Source organism: Rhagoletis zephyria, unplaced genomic scaffold (genome assembly GCF_001687245.7).
Source record: "Rhagoletis zephyria isolate East Lansing unplaced genomic scaffold, Rhagoletis_zephyria_1.1 Rzeph_scaffold_00136, whole genome shotgun sequence".
NCBI lineage: Eukaryota > Metazoa > Arthropoda > Insecta > Diptera > Tephritidae > Rhagoletis > Rhagoletis zephyria.
In genome coordinates this window covers 100,369-109,428 of record NW_016157220.1, presented here as the reverse complement: position 1 = coordinate 109,428, position 9,060 = coordinate 100,369, and the positions used below count along the sequence as shown (strand labels likewise).

Below are 9,060 nucleotides of genomic sequence, written 5' to 3'. Positions count from 1 at the left end.
ATACATAAATGATCAGAATGAAAAGAGAAATCGATTAAGCGGTGACTGTCTGTCCGTCCGTCCGTCCGTCCGTCCGTCTTTCCGTCCGTCTGTGCACACGATAACTCGAGTAAAAATTAAGATATCTTAACGAAACTTGGTACGTGTACTTCTTTCGGGCGTAGGACGGACGGTATTGAAAATGGGAAAAATCGGACAATAACCACGCCTACCTCCCATATAACGGAAATTTTCAGAAATACAAAAACTGCGATATTTTGGTAACTACTGAAGATAATTCACTCAAAATTGATATTTATAATAAGTTTTAGACGAAAAATAAGAATATTAGCATTTTTTTAAAATGGGCGTAGCCACGCCCACTTATGGTTAAATGTGTATATCTTGGTAACCGCTGCATCAATTTATTCCAAACTTGGCAAAGTTGTAGCAAATGGCCGAAAATTTTTAAAATCGGACAATAACCACGCCCAGATCCCATATAACGGTAGTTTCGAGAAATACGAAATCCTCGATAAATCAGTAAATATTAAAGCTAATTATTCAAAATGATGGTTGCAACAATTCTTTGCCAGGAAATACGTTTTTGATAAAATTTTGGAAAATGGGCGTGGCACCGCCCACTTATGGTCACGTATATGTATCTCGCTAACCGTTCTAACATTTTGTACCAAACTCGGTATGGTTATTGTGCTTGCCACATAAATGTAAACCATTGAAAAGTGTTGAAATCGGACTAAAATTACGGCCGCTTTTCATATAACGGTAAATTTCAGAAATGCTTGAAATTTCAATATTTTGAAATTTAAGGACGCTATTTACTTAAAATTTATACACCGCCGGCTTATCATGTAGCGGTAGCTTTCGGAAAGGTGGAAAACATATATTTAATACTTGCGCCGGGTATTTAATGTTCGGCTCCGCCCGAACTTAGACTTTCTTACTTGTTTCGTTTACAACTGGTTCGAAACTATAGAAAGTGAGGTGCAAAGCGAACTAGATCCCATATGTCGAATTTAGGACTGGTTCTGAACTATAGAAAAGGTAATGCAGCGGGGGACAATTTCCTATTCCTATGACATCGCTGTGTTAAATTCGCCAGTTGTTTGCATGCAAAAGAGATTTATCGCGAACTAGTAGTGGTTCTAAATGTACTAGAAGCGCAGCATTTCAAAACTAGAGATTTTCCCTACAGGGGAAGTTTTGCTCAACAGCCAGTGCTCGGATGCTCCCATATTTGTGAAATAGATAACACTTTTTTTTTGTTAAATTACATTTCTACTACTTCTACCACCGTAAGCTAAAAAACTTTCAGATCTTGAAACTTCTTTTGTTTTAATTTGTTCATTTGCGCATTAATGAATGGGTATTTTCTACAACAGAAAACAACATTGCTTGCTGCGACGTCGACACATGGATGATATTTAGGGGATTCCCTTAAGCTCGAAAGTGGCTCGAAAACCACGAAACCTCGAAACTTTTCCAGCCTCGAAAAACAACTGTCAAAAATTGTATGAGTGGCGATTTTCGCGTGCGTTTTCGAGGCAAATTAGTCGCGAAAAAAGCCTCGAAAAGTCGTTCGTAAGTTTCAGTGTTGCCTTTATATCCGAATATTCTACGAACTTACTAACCTTGGCCCAAATATTTCGAGCATCATTAAATTGTTGACTGCGTTTTGATCAATAAATTCATACAATTTACATTTTTCACTTTTTCGTGGCATTTTCAATGCTGATTTTATATGTATTTATTTCAGCTGATGCGATGTATTATACAAAAAACTCTGAATGAGCTGTCAAACTTCGGAATTTCTCCATTGTTTACGAGGCTGAAAAAAGGTGCATTCCCAAAAACAGCCTCGAAAACTTTCGAGGTTTTCGAGTTTTCTGCTCTTCGCGTTTAAGGGAATCCCCTAATTGTTACGATTATCCTCGAAACCTTGAGGGATTACCCAAATATACTCGGGCTCGTATCGCTGGATTGTTAAATAAATGCTAACGATGACCGAATTGTAGTACAATTAACTTTATTGTACAACAAACAATTTACAATACTTGCTAATACAGTAAAAACACTTTACAATACTTGTTAAAGCAATAACAACGCTTTACTACTTGTTAACACAATTAAACTTATAGCTTGCTTATTCGCAACTCGATTCTCCGCTCACTTTACTTGTAGCTTGCTGACTTGTAACTGTCTCAACTCCGCTGTGTCGTGGCTCTTATATACCTGCGCTCACACTTATGGCAACTCTAGAACGTTCTGAAGTTTATCGCTCATTCTCTTTCTCTCGCTGTTCGCAGTGTTCATCCAACTTGACGTTTCTCTTTGTGGAACATTCTACGTCATTCCTCGAACATTCTGCCTATTTCTCGTTGTTCGCTTTGTGTTGCCGCAGTATTCGCCACACTGCCCTCCACCTAAGTCTGATCGTCCCGATCAGACACACTTGCGGTTCCAAACGCTGCAAGCCTTTCCAAGTGGACCACCTTCATCTTGTTTCTTGGTCTCCCAACGGTCTGGATCCGATACACTACGTCATTTAGCCGTTTTACGACCTTATACGGACCTTCCCAGTTGCATTGTAGTTTTGGGGACAAACCTTTCTTTCGTTGTGGATTATACAGCAACACCAAATCTCCTTCCTGGAAACCCTCGGAATTCATCGCCTTATCATACCTGGCTTTCATCTTGTCACTCATAATTTGTGTGCGCTGTCTCACAAGAGCATGTATCTCTCTCAGCTCCTCTTCCAGGATGTTGTTGCCGTCTCTTTTCCAATCCTTCTAGCATCACCAGTCACCAAACTTCAGATCACTAGGCAAACGGAGCTCACTGCCGAATATTACCCTTGCAGGAGTTTTACCCGTTGTTTCATGCACTGCTGACCGGTATCCCATCAGGAACAAGGGTATGCGGACATCCCAATCTTTTTGATTCTTGTCCACGACCTTCCGCAAATGCTCTTCCAGGGTTCGGTTGAACCGTTCCACCATGCCGTCTGATTGGGGATGAAGAGCCGTCGTTCGAGTTTTCCGGATACCCAGTATCTGGCACATCTCTTGGAACACTGCCGACTCAAAATTTCTTCCCTGGTCAGAGTGCAGCTCTATAGGTACACCGTATCTCGCAACCCAATTGTAGGTGAATACCTCCGCTACTGTTTTAGCTTCCTGGTTTGGAATCGGGTATACCTCCGGCCATTTGCTAAAGTAGTCCATAACCACAAGGACGTATTTGTTTCCCTGTGCGCTCATAGGAAATGGACCGGCTACATCCATGGCAATCCGCTCGAAAGGTGCACCTGAGTTATATTGCTTCATCTGGCCATGACTTCTGGATTTCGGCCCCTTAGCTGCCATACACTCCGCGCAGTTAGCAATCCACTCTGCGACCGATTGCCGACAACCAACCCAATAGAACCTCTGCTTAACCTTCTCCAGGGTCTTCGTGATTCCCAGGTGCCCTCCACTAGGACCATTGTGGAATTCCTTGAGTACATCCGGAATTCTTACCCTTGGAACTACTATCAGGTTGCGGGAGCACTGGCCATCTTCGCTTTCCCATACCCTATGCAAACAGCCAGATATTAATTTTAAGCTGTTCCATTGTGCCCAGTACGCCTTTGCGATGGGGCTTTCCGCTGCCATTTGCTCCTTAGTTGGCCTCCTGTCCACCTCCAGTCCATGCATCAAAAGCTCCAGATCTGGATCTTCCTGCTGACACTTTCGTAGCTGTTCTTCCTTCCACTCTTCCGCTGGTGTTATTGTCGTTAGACGGACGTCTATAATGTCCTCTTTTCCCTCAGCTTTTGAGCAGTGTTTACATTCCAGGCTACATGGTCGGCGGGACATGGCATCAGCATTACCGTGGACACTTCCCTTGCGGTGCTCAATAGCGAAGTCATAACTTTGCAGTCTCTCAATCCACCGAGCTAGCTGTCCTTCTGGATTCTTAAACTGTAGTAGCCACTTCAGCGCTGCATGGTCCGTTCGAACTCGGAAACGTTGCCCATAGAGGTACTTGTGGAAATGTTTGACGCAGTCCACCAACGCTAGTAGTTCTCTCCGAGTTACGCAGTAGTTCCTCTCTGGTTTTCCAATCGACCGGCTATAGTAGGCAACTACCTTCTCCTGCCCATCAATTACCTGCGACAGTACGCCTCCTATGGCATAACCACTAGCATCCGTATCCAAAATAAACGTTGCACCTGGAACGGGATACGCTAGCATAGGTGCAGTACATAGTCGTTCCTTCAGAGTCTGGAAAGCCTCCTCCTGCTCCTTGTTCCACTCGAAGGCTCTATTTTTCCTAGTGAGCTCGTGGAGGCTTTTAGCAACGCTGGCGAAATTCGGAACAAATCGGCGGTAGTAGGTGCATAGCCCAAGAAAACTTCGTAGTTCGTGCAGGTTCCTAGGTCTTGGCCAATCCTTTACTGCTTCTATCTTTTCCTTCGCAGTACAGATGCCCTCCGTTGTCACCTTGTGCCCTAAGTAGTTCACCTCCTTCCTGAACAGTGAGCACTTTTTAGGACTTAGCTTCAGACCAGCGCCAGCTATCCTCTGGAAAACTTCTTCCAAATTGTTCAGGTGTTCCTCAAAGCTTTTACCCAATACGATAATGTCGTCTAGATACACCAAACATGTTTTCCAATGCAGTCCTTTGAGCACATGGTCCATAAGTCGTTCAAAAGTGGCAGGAGCGTTGCATAATCCAAAGGGCATCACCGTGAATTGCCACAGACCGTCTCCAACGCTGAAAGCTGTCTTCTCCTTATCCTCGTCACTTACCTCCACCTGCCAATAACCGCTCTTAAGGTCGAGTGTTGAGAACCACTTTGTTCCAGTCAACGAGTCCAGAGTGTCATCGATCCTGGGAAGAGGATAGCTGTCCTTTTTCGTCACATCGTTTAGTTTCCGGTAGTCTACGCAGTACCGCATTTGACCATCCTTCTTCTTCACAAGTACTACCGGCGAACTCCATGGACTCGCTGATGGTTCAATCACACCACTCTCGCTCATTTCTTTTATTATTTGGCTAACAGTTTCACGTTTGGCAAGTGGAACACTCCGAGGAGCTTGACGGATTGGCCTTGCATCGCCAGTATCAATGCGATGTTTCACAACGTTAGTCCTGCCTGGTTTGTCGCCATCCTTGTCGAATATGTTGCAGTATCTTCGGAGAAGTTCCTTAGCCTTGTGCTGGTATTTTTCTTCCAACCCTTCCGTCCATGCATTAATGTCTTCCGCAATGTCATTCTCGCCAATGGAATCGCTTTCAGGTAACTTTTCGCAGTTGAAGATTGCCTCTACCTCTCGACATTGCCCCAGTACAGTTCCTCTTCGGAGTTTGACTGGTGATTTGAACTCATTGAGCACTCGAACTGGGATGCGTCCATCCTTTTGCGTCTTAGCCAGGGTTTTACCAATAAGTACGTCCGGTGTAGAATTTTGTGTTGCTTCAACAACCCACAATTTGTTTGTCCCACAATCTCCATCAATCTTTGCCCACACAACTGCTTCTGACTTCGGTGGAATCTGCTCGCTTTCCTCTAGGATCACTCGCTTGCTGCTGTATGGACCATCATACCCAAACCGAAGGGGCACTTCCATGTTGTTATACGTCATAATCCTGTTCTTCATGTTGATCTTCATACCTTGATCAAGCATGAAGTCTAATCCAATGATGACTTCATCCATAATCGCCGCGACTATGAACTTGTGTAACACCGTCACATTCCCTATTGCGACTTTGCATGTTACCTCTCCTACAACTTGGGTGTCCTCACCAGTTGCTGTCCTCAACCTTGCTCCAGGTAATGGCCTTACCTCTTTAGTGACCAAATCAGATCGAATGATGGAATGTGATGCGCCCGTATCCACAGTTAGTACTCGCTCATGTCCGTCCACATATCCACCAACAGTAACGTTGCTCGCCTTTCTGCCAATTCGCGAGACGGAGATTATGGGGCATTCAATTGCGGGAGCCAGCGCGCGCCCCTTGCTGCTGGCTCGTTTTAGTTTAACGACTGGTCGGAGTTGGGCTCGTCATCCTCAGTCCTGCGTTTACGTACTGCTGAACTGTTTGACCTGTTGGAACCCGTCTTACATTCGCGTGCGAAGTGGCCTGGTTTTCCGCAACTAAAACATTTTCTAGCACCATCCTTCCTCTCGGTTGCACCAGGAGTATTCTTCCCTGCCATCGACTTGAGTGTTTTCAGGATCTCGTTCATCACGTCAGGTGTTTCCACTTCTACTCGATGGGCTTTGTAGGCTGGTCTACTTAGGAGCGCTGCCGTTTCACGTGTCTGAGCATACGAGACCGTTTCAGCAAATGTTGGCTTTGGATTTGCATACGTCTCGCGCTTGGTATACACGTCCCGCATTCCGTTGATGAACCTCTGGATTTTTACTCTTTCGAGGTGCTCACCAGATGCATCTCCAATTGCCAAATGAGCCAACCTTTCAACCTCGGAGGCGAATTCCTGTAGAGTCTCGTTGGATTTCTGGCAGCGATTCTCCAGCTCCATCTGGTAAATCTGTCTCCTGTGCTCGCTACCATAACGTCTTTCCACTGCACCCATTAACGCATCGTAACTGTTCCTTTCACAATCAGGAATAGTCTGCAAGATTTCCGCTGCAGGTCCTTTTAATGCAACGAACAGTGCAGCGGATTTATCCTCCATGCTCCAGTGATTTGCTGTAGCTGTCTTCTCAAACTGGAGCTTAAAGACTTGGAAAGGAATCGTGCCGTCAAAGGATGGAGTCTTTACCTTGGGCGCGCTGGTCGAAGAAGGTGGGCGATTCAACTGCATATCTCGGAGGCGACCTTCCAACTCTTCTACCTTAGCCTCGACTTTATCCTGTCTATCCTTGATTTGTTCGTTATCTCTAGCCAAATTCTCCTGCAGTTGTGTAATCTTTGCATCCTGGACTTCCAGCAACTGTGATACGTGTGTCTTCTGTGCCTGTAGCTGCGACGAAATATCTGACAACTGTGTTTGCATCTGAGATGACATCTGTGACATGGCAGCCAATAACGTGTTCATGTCCATAGCTGTTGATGAACTTGGAGACTTTTGCTGTTCTTCAACCTTCCCGGATGTCTGTTGCACATCCTTCGACGAACATGCGGCCTCATCCTTCTGTTCATCCTTTGCGGATGCANGTTCTAATTTGTGTAATTTATACTGGAAAAAGCTATTTGAAGCCAAGCTTCAATAAACTGTTGTGTTTTAGATATAAAGTGCGTGGATTAAAAATTAATATTCTTGTCATTCCTTGTGCATATTTGCCTCTTTTGGTGCATTTTTGTTGTTTTGCGTGAGAGTGCATTTTCCCACNCTCGTATCGCTGGATTGTTAAATAAATGCTAACGATGACCAAATTGTAGTACAATTAACTTTATTGTACAACAAACAATTTACAATACTTGCTAATACAGTAAAAACACTTTACAATAACAACGCTTTACTTCTTGTTGCTTTACTACTTGTTAACACAATTAAACTTATAGCTTGCTTATTCGCAACTCAATTCTCCGCTCACTTTACTTGTAGCTTGCTGACTTGTAACTAACTCACCTCGCTGTGGCGGCGCCCTTATATACCTGCGCTGGCACTTATGGCAACTCTAGAACATTCTGAAGTTTATCGCTCATTCTCTTTCTCTCGCTGTTCGCAGTGTTCATCCAACTTGACGTTTCTCTTTGTGGAACATTCTACGTCATTCCTCGAACATTCTGCCTATTTCTCGTTGTTCGCTTTGTGTTGCCGCAGTATTCGCCACAATATGATCGTCTTCGTGCGTCTTACGATAATTGACGATTGACTGATGCTTTGCTAGCCAGTGTTGGCGCGAATCAAATTTAGTGGTAGCCAAATTCTTTTAAAAAAGGGCTAAATAAGAGCTAAGAAAAGTTGTTGTGGCTAAAAATGGTAGGTAAAATTTTGTACTTACATAAGTATACACGCAAACATTTTCAATAAGTTATGGTATAGAAAAACAACGAACTCTGTAAAAACGCTAATATTTTATGCAACCAAAAACCTTTTTGTATGAAAGGGGAAATATACAACACCAGCTTGCTGGCTCCATCAAGTGATCGTACCATCAGGATCGAATATCGAAATATCGCAATATCTTCCACAAACACGGCTTTGACGAATTTAGTGCAAGAAATTTCCGCCAAAATACTTTTTACTTAGAAACTTGAGCATGCTGCTGCAATCATAAAATGTTCAAATAGTTTTTGAAGATGCACCAGCAGTTGGTACAATCACACCACAAGAACTTACACTCGATCGGTCAATCGACGTGATGGGCCATTTAACTAATTAAGCATATTAAGGGCCGTAAACTTATCTATTTTAAACAATAGTTAAATCGTTAATAGATAAGTTAACAGCCCTAACACTTTTACAGTATGTATGTATAAAATCGTAAGGAAATACAATACATATACATACCATGTCTGACATTCGTACTGTGCGGTCGCTTAAACATTCGTTTGAAAGAATTTCTAAAGTTACTTTGTTTATCTAAGTGCTAAGCAGTTCTAATTTGTGTAATTTATACTGGAAAAAGCTATTTGAAGCCAAGCTTCAATAAACTGTTGTGTTTTAGATATAAAGTGCGTGGATTAAAAATTAATATTCTTGTCATTCCTTGTGCATATTTGCCTCTTTTGGTGCATTTTTGTTGTTTTGCGTGAGAGTGCATTTTCCCACCTTCCGCGATTTATCATACATTTTGCTTATCATCGCTTAAATAATTTTCCTGCAAACAGCTGATTTGGCTTGCTTTATGCTTTTAAGCTTTTCGGCTCAGTGGCTTCAGCACGGTTTCTAACTCTTGAAATTACAGTACCTAGACTTCTGTGTCTCTCAAACGCTCATCTTTGCTACTATCGTACTAAAAGCGTACACTGTGTGTTTTTCTTGTACATACAAATTGTTACTACTTCGCGCTGCAATGTATTCATCCTGCTGTTTTGAAAAATGTAACATTAACAAGTAAGAAAGTCTAAGTTCGGGCGGAGCCGAACATTAAATACCCG

General features: G+C 43.1%; 1 protein-coding gene and 1 long non-coding RNA gene across 5 annotated transcripts in view; both read right to left on the bottom strand.

Annotated features, from left to right (window-relative positions):
* Positions 1-9,060, bottom strand: part of LOC108381406 (glutamate receptor ionotropic, kainate 2) — a 446,498-nt gene that overhangs the window by 346,889 nt on the left and 90,549 nt on the right. The gene's annotated exons all lie outside the window — the stretch shown is intronic.
* Positions 1,421-9,060, bottom strand: part of LOC108381469 (uncharacterized) — a 9,171-nt gene continuing 1,531 nt past the window's right edge. The window contains exon 2 of the long non-coding RNA XR_001849626.1: positions 1,421-1,631. This is a non-coding gene — a long non-coding RNA (uncharacterized LOC108381469). The remainder of the gene's footprint in view (positions 1,632-9,060) is intronic.